This window comes from Halichoerus grypus, chromosome 3, assembly GCF_964656455.1.
Source record: "Halichoerus grypus chromosome 3, mHalGry1.hap1.1, whole genome shotgun sequence".
Lineage (NCBI taxonomy): Eukaryota > Metazoa > Chordata > Mammalia > Carnivora > Phocidae > Halichoerus > Halichoerus grypus.
This window is the reverse complement of record NC_135714.1, coordinates 89,733,740-89,751,394: the sequence shown is the minus strand read 5'-3', so window position 1 is coordinate 89,751,394 and position 17,655 is coordinate 89,733,740. Positions and strand designations below refer to the sequence as shown.

Below are 17,655 nucleotides of genomic sequence, written 5' to 3'. Positions count from 1 at the left end.
AAGAGTTTTCATTTACAATAACAAATAGTTAAGAAATTATTATGAGAATATGACATACTCATTAAAAGGGACATGTTTACCACAATATTAATAGAAAAATATACAAACTCTTATCTGTCCTACAATTTTAGTATTTATTTTTGTAGAACAGATAAGAGACACAGAAAAACTGATAATAATTTATTTGACTAGGCAGTAAGATTATGGGTTTTCCCTCATTTTTAAGTTAAGATTTGGTTTTTAAAGTTGTAATTTTATTGTATTTATTTATTGCCCATAACCAAAACTTTATTGAAAAACTGACACCAAAATAGGAGATCACTGTTGTATACCTTACAAAATTAAATTACATTATCTTGGTAGAGTAATTGAATTACTGAACTGTTAAGGTTTTTTGCGATAGAACACAAATTCAAGAGGTGGTGTGGATCATTAGTGCTGCCTTCTTCTAAATGAATACCCTCCTGTGAGTCTGGCCTTTCCTCCTATTGGCTGGACAACGCTGTTGAACAGGCTACACAAAGAACCACCATCTCAGCATGGCTGAAAACGGTGGTACTCTTATAGGAACCTGGACAGCTTATATCCATAAAATAGGAATTTGGGCTTTGAACTAGCCATTTCTTTTTGTTTTTTCTTTTCCTCTTCCAAGGTTGATGTAATAAATCTGTAGCCAAAGGGATGTCGATCCTTCTGCAATCCCAGCCAGTCCCAATCTACAAGGCCTGAAGTTGTTGTTTCAAAGGAGACTTAGTAAGATACCCACTGGCCTTCAGATGAAGAGCATTATGTTCAGTGCTCTTATAACCTAAAACCCTGCCCTCAGGAGTGCTGCCTGTGATAGTGCTGTCCTTTGGACTGCCTTGTTTATTAAAAGGAAAATTACATTTAGAATGTAATTCCCTTAGAATGTTTCCTTGCCTCCGACAGAGCCATACTTTACTCAAAATTCCATCTGGAATTCAAGACCTCACAGGTAAGGATTCTGCATCAGCCTCAGTAGTTCGTGTCAAGAACATTCAGGAGTCCAAAACAATATATCCTATTTAGAAACTGGGACATAAGATAAAATGATTCTCCAAAGGATGCTTGGTTTAACATTTCAAATCTCTGTCTTGCCCATTGCTAGCAAATTAATTTTTATCCAACATATTACGTGTTTCCAACATAGGAGGAGAAACATAATAAGCCTCGACAGGACAGTTTTTCCCTGACAATTACTAAGTAGATTGTTTACTTGACATAATTCTTGAAATTAGGCATGTGTGGGTAGAAACATGCACTTAGTACTGTTTTATATGATAATTTCATAGCTCTGCCTTCCTTAACTAGTTTCTTTTCAGTCCATTTTTTATGTATATATACAGATTTACTAAAGGATTTCCTTTAAAATTCCTTCTGAGAATATTTGGAGTTGGCCCACCACTGTGTCTCTTCAAGATGAGACTTTTCCATCACTTCCTATCAAGCTTGTCTTCTTAATAGTGTTAAACATTTCTCTCTCTATTCAAATAAGTGTTAAACTAGTAATGTAATACAGTTATGGAGCTTTAAGACAAACTTCCACATGGAATGTTTCATGTGTAGCAAGTAGTAGATACATAATAATCTTTATCCACATCTGAGTCTTCAACAAGAACAATTTGTCTCATGATTCACCATTCTTGGAGAAAAAATCAGTGCCTAGAGTAGAAAATATAGCCCCCAAGAAGGTAGTCAAATTTGGATTATATTGGCCCAGGGATTAAAAGACAAAGGCAGAAATTGTGGCTGTAAATTGAAGACTTTTACATTTATGGGGAAAACCATAATTTTTTTAATCTCCCACATGTACAGAGAGGTATACCAAAAGCATAGAATCAAATTAAAAGTTAGAAATCATTTTTTAATGTATCAATGATAATTTATCTATGAAATTACAAGGTCTTCTGGATTTGAAAAATATAATAGGCTTGGCATTTATCTGAAAGGATTGGTGTAGTTTGAATCAGTCTTGCAGCACCACAGAAATCATGTTCTACTTCTGAAACCAAAAAACTCCTTCACTCTGAGGAAAAGATCAACTACATTAATTAACTCATCACATAACTAAGAAAGTTGATGCTGGGAATAGTACCTGGATATTATAAATTTCCCATTTCCTTTATGACTCTCTAAAATTATTATTCCTTGGTGTCTGGCTTTTTTTTTTTTTTTAAGATTTTATTTATTCATTTGAGAGAGAGAGACAGAACACAAGCAGGGGGAGCTGCAGGCAGAGGGAGGGGGAAAAGCAGGCTCCCCGCTGAGCCGGGATCCCGATGTGGGGCTCAATCCCAGGACCTGGAGATCATGACCTGAGCTAAAGGCAGATGCCCAACCATCTGAGCCACCCAGGCGCCCCCTGGTTTTTTTTTTTTGTTTTTTTTTTTAAGTTTTTATTTAAATTCCACTTAGTCAACATACAGTGTAATATTAGTTTCAGATGTACAATTTAGTGATTCAACACTTATATACAACACCCAGTGCTCATCATAAATGCCCTCCTTAATCCCCATCACCTGTTTAAGCCATCCTCACCCACCTCCCCTCTGGTAACCATCAGTTTGTTCTCTGTAGTTAAGAGTCTGTTTCTTGATTTGCCTTTCTCTCTTTTCCCTATGCTCATTTGTTTTGTTTCTTAAATTCCACATAAGTGAGGGGTGCCTGGGTGGCTCATTTAGTTAAGCGTCTGGCTCTTGGTTTCGATTAAGTTCATGATCTCAGGGTCCTGAGATTGAGCCCCGCTTTGAGCTCTGTGACCAGTGTGGAATCTGCTACACATTCTCTTCCTCTTCCTTTGCTCTTCTCCCGCTCCCCTGTGCTCCCTCTCGCTTTCTCTCACTCTCGCTCTCTCAAAATAAATAAAATCTAAAACAAAATTCCACATGAGTGAAATCATATGGTATTTGTCTTCCTCCGACTTGTTTGACTTAGCATTATACTCTCTAGCTCTATCCACATCATTGCAAATGGCAAGATTTCATTCTTTTTTATGGCTGAGTAATATTTTGTTGTATATATAATATATATATACACACATATACATATATACACATATCTACCACGTATGGTATTTTATGGCTGAGTAATATATATCTTATATATATACATATGCATATCTACACATATATACACATGCATATGTACATATACATACATATATACCCATATATACCACATCTTTATTCATTAGTTGATGGACAATTTGGCTGCAGTAGATAATGCTGCTATAAACATTGGGGTGCGTGTATCCCTTTGAATTAGTATTTTTATATTCTTTGGGTAAATACCTAGTAGTGCAATTGCTGGATCATAGGGTAGTTCTAGTTTTAACTTTCTAAAGAAACTCCATACTATTTTCCATAGTGACTGCACCAGTCCGCATTCCCACCAGCAGTGCAAGAAGGTTCCCCTTTCTCCACATCCTCACCAACACCTGTTGTTTCTTGTGTTGTTGATTTTAGCCATCCTGACAGGTTTGAGATGGTATCTCATTGTAGTTTTGATGTGTATTTTTCTGATGGTGAATGAAGTTGAGCATCTTTTCATATGGATGACTGGCTTATTTTTATTTGAAGTTAATTATCTAAATGGAACTACCCCAAAGTACTCCTACCAGATTGCTAAGTCACATGACCAAACACACATCTTGTCAATAGAGACAGTGCCTGGCACAGAGCAGACACTCAGTGTCTCTTTGTCAAGTGAAGAAATGAATGACTAGCAGGTGAAAAGTAAAAAAGAAGCAGAGGAAAACATCTTGCAGTATGCGTGCATGCATTTGTGTGTGTATGAATACACACACACATGCAAATATGGAGAGTCAAAAATCTACCCACAGACAAATAGTTTCCCAAAACCCAACAACAGAAAAATCCTCTGTGAAGGTGATAGTTACGTAAAGTGCCTGTCCCCCACAGAAGTCATCCCCCAAATATGGCATCAACTCTAGGTAAAACCCCACCTCATCATTTGGAAAATTCTGAGGAATCCTAACGGGGAATGGAGATGCATCACTTCTACCCTAGGAGGAAATGAAGCCACTGGGAAGGTGAAGCCGAGCACCCATGTGAGAAGCCCGGTGACCCCATACAACCTCCCAGCTGCCTAGGGAACAAAGCCAGTGTGTGGATCTCAACCTCAAATGCCATGATGAGAGAGAATCTAGTGTGTGGCATTTGAGCCCCATAGCCAGAGACACACCCTGTTTTCTACCACAGCTGTCCATGCTGTTCTTGGATGGGGACAAGGAGGAGGCCAACTGAGAGCAAAGTCAGAGGGCACAGGAGTGAATTTGGTGCTTGGACTCACTTAATATTTAAATAAATTGATCTTTGCTAGACTTAATCTATTTTAAACCAGAACTTTATTTAATGGCTCTGTTCCTTTTTCCAGCATGACACACTGCTTGGAGCAGTTCACACTTACTGACTCTGTACTTAACATTCACCCCAGAAGTTACTGATAAAATCAAGAAACAGATCAAGAGAGAACACCAAGTTCACCAAAACCCAATAGTATGCCTTTTACTTAATATGCTGTAAACATGCTATTTGTTTTAAAGTGAATAGAGGAAAATTTTCAGTATCTTAGCAGTCTATTTCACATGGTTTTTTTGTTTGTTTGTTTCTAAACACCCAGTTAATCACATTCCTGAGAAGGGTGACATTTCTGGAGCACAGAAAGAATGGTATTCACAGATATTTCCCCAATCACATTTACTACCTCCTGCCAAGAATGTCCAGTTGATTGCTCAAGGGAATGTATCTCACCTGAAATCCCTTGGATTGCATGCATTTGTTTTATACTGATTGTGTTGAGTCAAATTCTATTGGGCATTCAGTCCAGCAACTCTTTTTTTGTTTTGTTTTGTTTTGTTTTAAGATTTATTTATTTATTTTAGAGACAGAAAGCACACAGGGACAGAGGGAAAGAGAGTCTCAACAAACTCCTCGCCAAGCGCGGGGCCCAATTCAGGGCTGGATCTCACCACCCTGAGATCACAACCTGAGCTGAAACCAAGAGTCGGATGCTCAACTGACTGTGCCACGTAGGTGCCCCCTAGTCCAGCAACTCTTAACCGAATTCTGTTCGAAGCCTAAGTAATTCAGCTGCACTAACATGAGGAAACCTGGGGACCAAGAATGGCTCTGACTTTGTACAAAATACTCATCCTTCTGGGTGCTGGTTTCCTTCTCTGAATTAAGAGGGCTGTACCAGATGGCTGGTAAAGTGTCTTTTGACTCAAAGATAGTATGTGCTGTGATTGGCAGTGAATTGCCAATTACAGTTCGTTGTTCATCTCCTGAAAGGAATAAATCACAGCATTTTATAAGGAATCATGGAAAGCCAACTCCAACATCCTTTGTCACCAAAATAGGGAAGAATGAGGCCCGTAGACAAAAGGTATCCCAGTTAGTGACAGAACAGACTGAGACCCAAATCGCTTGATGTGTTGTTAGGTACGTCTACAACAGGTAGTCAAGCACACTTGTCAAGTCTCCTACTGAAAATGGAAGTCTGGCATAAACTAAGAAGTGGAGGAGTCAAATGCCCCCTTCTCTGTGCTAATATTTGCTCTTTGCTAACATTTCTTCTACTACTTACCACATTGCATTGTAATTAGTTGAGTGCAGGTTTGAACATACATATAGAGTCAAGCATGCTCAACCCCACAGGCACTTATGCATACTTAGATTGTGAACTATTAGAGGGCTTTGTCCACTCCGAAGTGTTTTACCCATGGTGGACACCCCATAAATATTTGCTGGATGTCACCCATGAATGCTTCTAGGAGAATGTATGAAAAGCTGGGGGTACCAACAATTTACTCTCCCTCTACTCCCATTCTACTCCCCTTCTAGATTTTGCTCCAATAGCCCATAAACACAAACCATTGCTACATACATGAAGATAACAGTGACAGGCCTATTATTGGAGGCACAGTAAATCTCAGCCTACAGGACACCTTGGTGAAGATGGATTAGCAAATATGGTTTGGGCTTAGACCAAAATGAGGCTTCACGCGTCCTCTCTTCTTCCTTGGGAGCCATTGGGATGAAGAGCTAGATGGACAAAGAGACTAAGAGAATGGAGGACTGCAAACTGCCTTGACAGCCACCCTGGGAGCACAGGGCAGATAAGTAGGCCTGTCTCCTTCCTACCCTAGATGTGCACATCACACAAAACCAGACACCCTGGAAAACATCTGGTCCTGACCCATCCATGAGGCAGGCAGTGCAGGAGGTGGGAGCTGGCTCAGGTGTGTGAGGCTGCTGCCTGCAACTAGGACCCAGTTGACACTTGACTTTCACATTAGCAGCCCCCCTTTGAAAAAGAGGCTTGGAGAAGGAGAGAAAAAGAAAAAAGAAAAAATACCCAAAGGGCTCATGGTAATACCTCCTTACATGAAAATATCAAGATAGAAAAACAAAATTCCGGGGCACCTGGCTGGCTTAGTTGGTTAAGCGTCTGCCTTCTGCTCAGGTCATGATCTCCAGGGTCCTGGGATCCAGCCCCACAGGGCAGGTTCCCTGCTCGGTGAGGAGTCTGCTTCTCCCTCTCCCTCTGCCCCTCTCCACTGTTCATGCTCTCTCTCTCTCTCTCTCTCTCTCAAATAAATAAATAAATAAAATCTCTATAATTTCTCCCCTTGAGAACAAAATAATTATTTAAATTTTTCATTATAAATATATTTTAAACATAGTCTGATCCTTCCATTGTAAAGTTACAAGAAATATTAAATTTACAAAACTAAGTTAATTTTAATTCACCAAAAAATTAATTCACCAAAATTTTGGATTATATCTGCTGTCTACTTCACATCATGCATAAATTAAAATTGCATGTAAATTAGAAACTTCACAGTAAAATACAGCTATAAAAAGTTCAGGAGAACATTTGGAGAATATATATGCAATTTGAGGACAAGGAGGACTTTTTAAGTACAGTAATAAGGCCAGAAACCATAAGTGTGAATATGAACTGATTTAACTACACAGCAATATAAAACTTCTCTGTGCAAAACACTATAAATAAAGCTAAACAGCATATGAAAAGAAGGGAAGAATATTTGCAATACGTATAGCAGATATACAGTTAATATCCTTAATATTTAGATATTCTTACAAATTAAAAAGGTAAAGATCGACCCAATAGAAAAAATGTCAAAAAATAAGCTATTCACAAGAGAATAAACAACCAAAATATATGAGCAGATAGGTGTTCAATCTCAGCAAGAAAAAATTAATTCAAATTGAAGTAATAAATATTTGGCCACTTATCGAACTGCAAGGAGGCCTTGATTCTCTTGGTGGGGAAATAACTCCAAAATATCCTTTATCCAGATTGACCAGTTGTTAACATTCTGCCACATTTGCATCATCAATCTCTTGCTCTTTCCAAATAAATATTGAGGAATAGTTTGCATACATCATAATATATCATGCCCCTTTACTCCTCAATTTGACATGTGCATCTCTATTTTAATCTTTTGCTATCCTTTGTTAGAATTTGTTTTCTGCCATCAAGCAAAAAGTTAATAATTTAGGTCATACTTGTTAAGTATAAGTGGATATCAGAGCCATAAAACTGTCCAAAAGAATCCTTGGTCATCATGAAATACCTTTTAAACAGTCCTATATGACACCTAGCAAATCGACAGACATGGTTGCTTCCTTCTGAGAGTTTGGCCTCTCAAACATGACTACAGTCAATACATTTGTAGCCATACATCAAGAACTCAATTTAATTCCAAGAGAGTACTAGAGGGCCAGTTTATCAAGGAGCAAACTGCCAGGCATGTACATAAGCATGCACACTCTAGATGTGCACACATAGTCAAAGAAGCCAAGAGCTGGGACACACCCGTTGAGTAATGCTTTGAAAACTAAAACCCCAGGTGTCCAATTTTACAAATGTGCAAATTGCTAAAGTGAAGTAAGATTCTGCTAAGGGTAAAAGGATATCAGGATTGGCAGGAGTGTGTGAGGAGGTGGGGGAAGGAGTCCTGAGGAAAGAGAATTCAATGAATGTTGAGTTCGTAAGCATTTTCCTGGGCTAAGAAAACTACTCCATTTGTCCAGAAGAAAGGGAATCAGCTGCTGTGTTTGGGCACTGCCTATAGATACAGTGTGTTGGGACATATGGCACAGATCATGTTTAAACAAATACCAAAAATGCCTGCCTAAAGTGGTTGTATTCTAATAATGCATTTGCACCATTGAATTCTATCTAAGGATACACCTTAATTGCATTAATATCAAAACCAATTTTCAATTTTTCAGTACTTCTTAAATGTTCATCTTCCCCAACAAGCTAAAGAACCTGATATAACCACTTACATTCATTGAAGTTCTGTTCTTCCAGTATATGTTGAATATATGAAAAATGATTATAATCATAACCTCTGCCAACCTGAACAAAAATAGTTTCATTCCAGATTTTTATCTATAATTCAGAGCCGGGGCTTTAGCAGGGTTTTCATTTCCTACCTTCATTCTGACCTTTGATCTACTATCCTCTATTGTTTTTTATTTTTCTGACTTTAAAACAATTTCAAACTCATAAGAAAGTTACAAGTGAACTCCAAAATATCCTTTATCCAGATTCACCAGTTGTTAACATTTTGGCACATTTGCGCGATCAACCTCTTGCTCTTTGGAAATATATATTGAAGAATGGGTTGCATACATCATGATACATCAAACCGTTTAACTCCTCAGCATTACATGTGCATCTCTTAAGAACATGAGTTTTGATTTTTATTCCCTTACATAAGTTCAGTACAGCTATTAAATTCAAAATATTTAACACTGATATAACACTTTTATCTAATCAAGCATCCTTATCCCAATTTCACCAGGTATGTCCTTTACACTTTTTCTCTCTTCAAAGAGTCCAGGATCCAGTCCAGCATAACATACTGCATTTAGTTCTTATTTAGTCTTTAGTCTCCATTAATCTGGAGCAATTTGTCAGTCTTTCTTTATCTTTAATGACATAAATACTTTTAAAGAATACAGGTCAGTTATTTTCAAGAGTTCCTCAATTTGGGCTAGTCTACTATTTTCTCATAAGATTCTGTTTATTAGGGGCACCTGGGTGGCTCAGCTGGTTAAGCCTCTGCCTTCAGCTCAGGTCCTGATCCTAGGGTCCTGGGATCGAGCCCCACATTGGGTTCCCTGCTCAGCGGGGAACCTGCTTCTCTCTCTCTTTTTCAAATAAATAAATAAAATCTTTTTTTCTGTTTATTTTATCCCCAGCCAGAATACTATGTAAGTGATACTGTGCCCTTCTCAGGAAATAATATATCAAGGCAGGTTATGTCTCTTGCCCCCTTACCAGTGATCTTAATTTTCGTTTCCCAATGGTTTGTTCTTATCCACTGTATAGTTATTATTTTTCCCATTGCAATAATGAGCAGTCTGTGGGGAGACATTTGGAAAACCATGCAAATATCCTAATCCTTCTCAAACTTTTCCCGCTAGATTTGCCATTCATTGGTGATTCTTGCTCAAACCAATCTTCAGTCTGATAATTTCAAAATGGTGATTTTCCAACTCCTGATTTATCAGTCAGCTTTCTGCTATATGGAAGAGCTGGGACTTCTCATCTATCTATCTACCTACCTACCTACCTACCTACATACTTCCCTACTTACCTGCCTACCTACCTGTCCACTATATACTATCCATGGATTGACTCATGGATTTCTATTTTACTTAGTGGGTTATAATTCATTACCATCTTCACTTATTTTTATGCTCAAATTGTCCCAGATCTAGCCAGGAGAAAAACCTGCAAAGTGGTTTCAAGGGGGCTTTTGATGTTACCCATTTTTAAGAACTTCTTTATATTCTGACGCAATAAGATGCTTCTGGTTCAACTCTTACCTTCCTTACCACCGTCTTGAAATTAGCTATTTCTCCAAGGAATGTTCCTTTCAGTGGGGAATGGTATTTAGAAGGCAAGATTTGGTACTAGGTGTGCTGATTACTATTGGAGTATAATTGCTTATAGCTGGTTCAAAAGATAGCTAAAAGAGGCAAATATATGCAGATGGATGGATGGATGGATGGATAGAGATATGAAATAATAAGTTCATACCTTCAATTCCAAATTTCAATCCACCCCACCAGGTTTTTCCTTCTCTCTCTTTTCCCCATATTTGTATCTCCCTGTGCAGTAAGAATCCGGGCTTCCAAGAATATCAACCCATTCACTGTTCTCTTATTCCTACAATACATAGGAAATAGTTTTAGAATTGTTACACTTATAATATTCCAAAAAAATACCAAAAGAAAGAGTTTAAGATTTATTTGTGGGTTTTTCCCCCCTTAGACCAAGATTATAAAAGGACTATATTCAAAAGTTACTTGGGAAAAACTCCCACTTCTAGTAAGATGGAATAGACATACTGTTTTTTATTTCTTCTATTCAGTGCAACTAAAAAAAATGGACTTTATACTTAAACAGAAGACTCTGAAAGGTAGAGAGAAGGCAGACTAGCGAGGTACCTCAAGACCCAAGAGACAACATGATGATGAGTTCCCTGGCTTTTCTTTTTGCCTTCTGTATGCCACACTTGGAGCTGAAGAAGCTGTCAATCCCGAAATGCCAACAAGCACAGACAAAAACAGCAAAAGGCTGCTTTCTGTAGCCAAAGGATTAGGAAAGGGCAGCCTAGCAAGACAGGAAACTTTTGGATAATAACCACTCTACTCCAGTCAAATACCACAGAAAAAGCTGGGGCTCCATCTTCACCCCATCTTCACCACCAGCAAAGGCCAAGTGAGGAGCTTAGCCTTTCATCCCTGCCAGGCTGTAATGAGGCATCCTAGCCTCCCCTCACTATAGCTGCATGTGAATCTACAATTATCTCAAAATTAAAATTTTAATTTTAAATGAAAATGAAAAAATTATTTAAATTCTTTTTTCCTGCCCCCCTTCAATGTGGACAGGTTATGAATTGGAAATACAGTTGGAGTTCATTTGTTTTTGTTTGCATTTAGTTTACATACTTCTTTTCCCATACTTGAGGTTTCAATTTTAATTTTTGAATACGTAGAAGATTAATATGCTTTCAAAAGGAAAAAAACTTTCAAAAAGGTATACTCAGAGAAGTGTGCTCTCTCCCCTATTCCTCCCACCCTAAATCACCCCCTCCTCACCCCCTGCTTCTCCACACACATCCTTAGTAGGCAATCTATTTCATTGCTTTCTTATTACCTGTGTTTTTTTGAAAGAATAAGCAGATATGTGTGTATGTTTTATTATTTCCCTTTTTTTTCTAAGTAGTTAGTGTCTAGCTCCAGAAAAATAAAGGGTTTGTTGGTATTTTTTTGGGATATTAAATTTATAAATTAACTTGGAGATAACATATCCTGATGGCACTGAAACATCCTAATCAGGAATAAGGAATGCCTTCCGCTTTGTTCAAATTTGTTTTTATATCTTTCAGGTACGATTTTTTCAAGTGAATTTTAAATATTTCACATTTCATTTTTTCCTATTTTAGCTATTTGTCTGTTTGTTTTGCTATTGTAAACAGGGTTTTCTTTTCCGTACTATCTTCTATTGGTTATTATTTGTACATACAAAAGTTATTAAATTTGATGTGTTGGTTTTACAGACGGCCACCTTGCTCATTTCTTTTGTTTTTTTGAGTTGTTTTTATCACTAATTCTTTAGTTTTTCAGCATTACTATCACATCATCTGCAAATAGAGATTTTACGTCTTTTTTTGTTTTCCAATTGTTACACCTCTAATTGTTTTCTCTTGTCTAATTGAGTTGGTTAATACCTCTAGTACTATGTTAAATAATAGTGGAGATAGTAGGCATTCTTGCTGTGTTCCTGTTCTTGATGGGTATGGCTTTTTTTTTTTTAAGATTTTATTTATTTAGTTGACAGTGCATGCACAAGCACGCGGAGCCCCAGGCAGAGGGAGAGGGAGAAGCAGGCTCATGCCGGGCTCGATCCCAGGACCCTGGGATCATGACCTGAGCCAAAGGCAGATAGTTAACCTACTGAGCCACCAGGAGTCCCGTTGGGTATGCCTTTGTGTTTTCACATTAGGTAAAATGTTGCCTTTATGTGTGTGTGTGTGTGTGTGTGTGTGTGTGTACATATGGACACATACACTTACGTGTGTGTGTATACATTAACATATGTGTGTGTAGGGGCGCCTGGGTGGCTCAGACAGTTAAATGTCTGCCTTCAGCTCAGGTCATGATCCCAGCGTCCTGGGATCGAGCCCCGCATCAGGCTTCCTGCTCCACGGGAAGCCTGCTTCTCCCTCTCCTACCCCCCTGCTTGTGTTCCCTCTCTCTCTGTCTCTATGTCAAATAAATAAAATTTTTTTTAAAAATCTTTAAAAAAAAATATATGTGTGTGTATATGTCAACCCTAATCATATCAATGATATGTGGCATTTCCTAATCAGTGATCTATGGATATATGAATATCATGCATAAAGGAATTATTCACCCATTTTTATTTTCTTGAGAGTTTTTATTAGGAATAAGTGTTGACTTTTTTCAAAGGCTTTTCAGAACTATCAATGTATTAATATAGTAGTTTATATTAATAGACTTCCTAATATTGAACTATCCTTGCATTTCTTTATAAACCCTACTTGGTCATGCTGTTTTCTTAATGTGCTGTTGAAGTCTCTTCAATAAAATTTTATTTTGGGTTATTTTATGTCAGTATTCATAAATGATATGTGAAATATTCCTTTTAAATTATCTTTGTCATATTTAGATATTAGTGTTATAATTGCTTTGTAAAAAGAATTTGAAAATTTTCCTTCATTTTCTCTGAAATGGTTTAAGTAACACTAAGATTATCTCTTTTGGTCTCTTTTGGAGAATTTTCTTATGATATCATCTGGGCCCAGTGACTTTTGGGGGACAGTTCCTTGATAGCTTCTTTTAACTCTATTATAACTGCTTTGCTTATGCTTTCTATCAATACTTGGGTCCATTTTGGTAAGTTGTATTTTCCTATGAAATGATGCATTTCATCTAGGTTTTCTTATTTATTTACATATTGGTATGCAAAATAGTCTTCTGATTTTTAAAATTTTCTGTGTATCAGTAGTTATTTCTCTCTTGTCATTTTATGTTGTATATTTGCCCTTTATCCCCTTTTAAAATTAAATTTCTTAGTGATTCATCTCTTTAGTTCATTTTTTTCAAAAAAATGGGATTTATTTGATTTCCTATTTTTCTATTTTCTGCCTCGTTAATATCTATTTCTGCCTTCAGTATTTGCTTCTTTTGCTTACTTTTTTGCTCTTTTTCTAATTTTTTTGGAAATTTAATTTACTTATTTTTATTCACTTTTTTTAATTGACATATATATTTGCCACTATGAATATTCTGCTGATTGCTTTTTTAAAGTATCTTGATTTTTATATATAGAATTTTAAATTATCCCTATTTTTCAGAAATTCTGAAACTTCTCATATTTTAGCTTTCACCAAGGGTTGTTTATTGTTTTGTTTTTTAATGTCTAGGTGGGAGTTTCTACTTGCTGGATTGAAGATGATGGCCATACATTTTTTTACACACTTCAATTGACAGGTGGGGTTCTATTTATCTCCCCCATTGATTATGGATTGGGCTGTAACTACTTAGATCAACAGAATATGTTGTTCTGGGTGTATCTTTTAAGAGAACTGTCCATTTCTGCTTTGGTTTCTTGAATCCCTGAGCCACCACATAGGAGTCTGACAACTCAGCTACAGAGACCTTGTGCAGAGGCCCTGAAACTATGCAGAGAAGGGGAGCGACCCATCTAAACCCAGCCTTCCACTGTCCCCACCAGTGCACAGACATGTGAGTAGAGAAGCTATCTTGCAGGTGTATTCTTCAGCCTCAGCCATCCCAACTGACATGATAGCATCAGAAATGAACAACCCAGCTAAGCTCTTTCCAGATTCCTCCCTGACAAAATCATGTGCAAAATATGCTTTAAACCACTAAACCTGTTAGGAAAAGGGGAAAATAGCTTTTTATCCTCTTTAAACTCAAAGCGTAGCTTAACTGTAAAGAAGATTCCTGGCTTACATTTTCTTTGCCCTGAGTTTCCTCAAAAGGCATCTCTGCTGTACATTGTTTAGTATGTTGTTGTTTTTTAAAGAGTCTTTTTTTTTTTTTTTTTTTAAAGATTTTATTTATTTATTTGAGAGAGAGAGAATGAGAGACAGCACGAGCGGGAAGAAGGTCAGAGGGAGAAGCAGACCCCCCGCTGAGCAGGGAGCCCGATGTGGGACTCGATCCAGGGACTCCAGGATCATGACCTGAGCTGAAGGCAGTCGCTTAACCAACTGAGCCACCCAGGCGCCCTAGTATGTTGTTTTTTAGAAGTCTGATGACTACCTAATTTTCTTAACCTTTTAAGTAATTTGACCTTTTTGCTTGGAAACCCTGAGGGTATTTTTCTTTGTCTTTAAAAACAAATAGTTTTACTCTTTCTCTATTTCATGTCTTGCTTGTTTATTTTGTTTGTTTGTTTTTTAATTTCACTTGGCTTTTAGAAAGGCATGCATTTTGTTTTTGTTGTTTTAAAGGGTCTTTTATAGTGCTTTTAATTCTTTTCCTTCCTACTTAACATTTTACTCTCTGGTCTATAATTTTTAAATAGTATCCTTTGACTTCCACTTATTACTTATATAGCAGGCAATTAATCTTCTACTCTCCTATTTCTCTCTTCCTTCTTCCATTTTTTAGTTGCATTCTTCCTACTCTGTCCATTTGTACACTGTTCACATACAATTCTTCCACTCATGTACCCACTCTTGTTTTAGTCTTTGCTCTTCAATTAAATGTATTAAATGATCAATGTCAGTGCATTGGCTTTAATTTCCCCCTCTTGCTTCTTTCTTTTTTCTTAATACCATGTCTTTGGTGATTACCACCGTACTCTAGCTCCTTCTTTCCTAGAAGCAATGTCTTTCCGAGGCTTCCAACTCTGGTCCCACTCACTATCATGTCTCTTCCCTATAGCTCATGCTGGAACTGCCAAGTCTCAGACGCAAGGTCCATATATTTGCACTTGATATCTGCCTTTTGTTTTCTGGTGATTTTGCCTTTGCTTTGCATATACTCTTGGCTCTCTTCTTTCTTGCAGTCCTGTAACACTTCCTTCTCCTGCTCTCCATACTCACCAGTCTGCACCAATGGCAGGACATTCATGGGAATTTGATGTTTCTTTTGCAGGCAATTTGTAGTTCATGGTATTCTCAAAAATTGCTGCTTTTCTCTAAGGACTAAATTGTGCTTACAAATTGTACCAAAATGATCCATAAACATTGGGGGGTTTTTCCCTGAATAATTAAGAAATCAATGTTATATCCTATGCCAAAGAGAAAAAAATTACAATAACTCTTTCATCCAACCACTTAATTGAAATTAACTGCATAAAAGGAAAACAACATCAACATATGCACTGTTTAAACAAATCAAGAGTCAGATGTTTGTATACAAAATCAACTTTATTATAAATTAAACAAAAAAGTGGCTACTCATAAATACAAATGTTAGCATTCTCTTTCCACTAAAACCAATGAATATACTTTTATTAATTTTTCTTTCTCTCTGCTATAGTCCAAATGATTGACCAGAGGACTTTCAGTCTACAGTGTCCTTCAGTGTCCCTTCTGTATCATCCCTGACTCCTGGAATATCCATGAATGTCCTGAATGATATTATTGCAATATGCCTTTCTATACTGTTTTCTAACTCTAGTTGTTACCAAGAAAGATTATTGGTTTTTTTCATGTGGAGCCACTCTGCTTCTTTATAATTCCAATACTGCTACTACATCCATTACATAGAACAGTGTTTCTCAGAGTCTTCACCTCACCTGTATCATTCCCCTGGCTTGAGTATCAAAATGCAGCTTCCAAGGCCCCAGGCTGCTGAATCGAAATTTCTACCTGCAGAACCCAGTAACCTCCATTTTGACGATGTAAGTAGATGCTCCTCAGCACCATGCTCTAGGACAACATTTAGTGACATGTGCTGCACCAAGCTCATCTGGTCTCCTCATAGTCTATGTCTATGCTCTAGGTTCTTAACCCTTTCTTGCATGATAAAGTTTCTAGATGCTTGGTGATCTTAGTTTTCTTCCTATGGATACTCCATAGTTTATCAAGGTCCCTATTAAATTTGGCACCCAAATTAAACTTGCTCTTATAAAAATGGTTTATTAATGCAGAACATAGAGGGACTGTTACCTTTCTTGGTCTATCTACCACTCATATTAAAGTAATTTAATGCTACCATACTTAGCAATTACATAACTCTGTTGGTTCATAGAATGATTGGAATCATTCTAAATCTAAATTAAAAATCTCAAGTCACAGATTTTTTTATCACTGAACACCTATATTTGTGCCAATTTAAATGCAAATTTTTATATTTATCCCTGTTAGATTTAATTCTGTTAATATGCCATCTTATTAAGATCCTTTTCAAGTTTGGTGTCTTACCTATCCTATAAGTGTATTCATTGACGGCTTTATTCAGCATGAAATAGCCTCTAATAGAGAGCCATAGTTCTCTGTTTTTTACCCTATTCTATTTAAGGTTTTTATGATTGACTTGGATGAGGATAAGCAGAGCACCTCAGGGGAATATGTGCCAAAGTATTCAAAGGCACAGAGATGCCAATTTTTACAAAAAAGAAAGAAAAAGAAAGGAAGGAAGGAAGGAAAGAAGTTGATTAGAGAATTATTTTATATTTTTAAAAAATATGAAATAGAGTGGAAATTCACATAGTTTTTAATTAAGACAAAATAATTCAGAGAAACGTCTCTCTTTTGGCAGCCACTTAGGATAATTGCCCTGGTTTCTCAGATGTACATGTTTACTTTCCCCTTCCATTAGGAATATTGTGTGGAAAAGTTTGAGAAGGACCTACTTAAGATATCCTGTCTATTTTCATGTCCTCTGCAGAACTGAGAAGTCTGTGTTCATCCAGTCATTTACAAAAATGCTAAATAGGGAAAAGGCACCCTGACAAACACTTTCTCGTGTTATTTAAAGCCATTACTAAACATTTTTGAGAGGAAGCAACCCTTAGTACTCCATCAAGGAAGGACAAATAACAATAGCTAGCTACTATTTGATTTTCAAGCAGTCCTTTGATCTATCTGCCTAGTAACCTCCTAAAAAATAAGCCATACTGGTTTATTAAAGCTTCTCCTTAGTTGACATTTGTTGGCTGCTAATGACCATAGCATTCATTTCTGCATGCTCAAAAACAAGCCTTTTAACAATCTGTTGTCAGTTCTGCATGCATGAATCAAGGTGCCCATAATTTCCAAAACCTACCCTATTCTAATCTTCAAAAATAAAGATGAAAGTTAGTCATTAATGATCTGTGGTATCTCCTATTTGCCATGACTTTTCAAAGACTACTAAACAGTAGCTCTGAGGTTATGGCTGAAAATTCTGTTACCATCATAGTAATTTATCCGGCCTCATTTAAAATATCCTGGAGTTAATTTACTAATCCCTTACCTATCTTGGGCTAAAATTTTCACTTTTCGTAGTTTCTTCTCCATATTCAGTTGGAAAACCCATTTAGAAAAGAGAAGAAAAAATAGGAGTTGAATGATTC

At 37.0% G+C, this 17,655-nt stretch overlaps 1 pseudogene; it reads right to left on the bottom strand.

The window, feature by feature from the left end:
- Window positions 1–432: 432 nt before the first annotated feature.
- On the bottom strand, window positions 433–590 carry LOC144381263 (small ribosomal subunit protein eS27-like pseudogene; annotated as a pseudogene).
- Window positions 591–17,655: the final 17,065 nt, after the last annotated feature.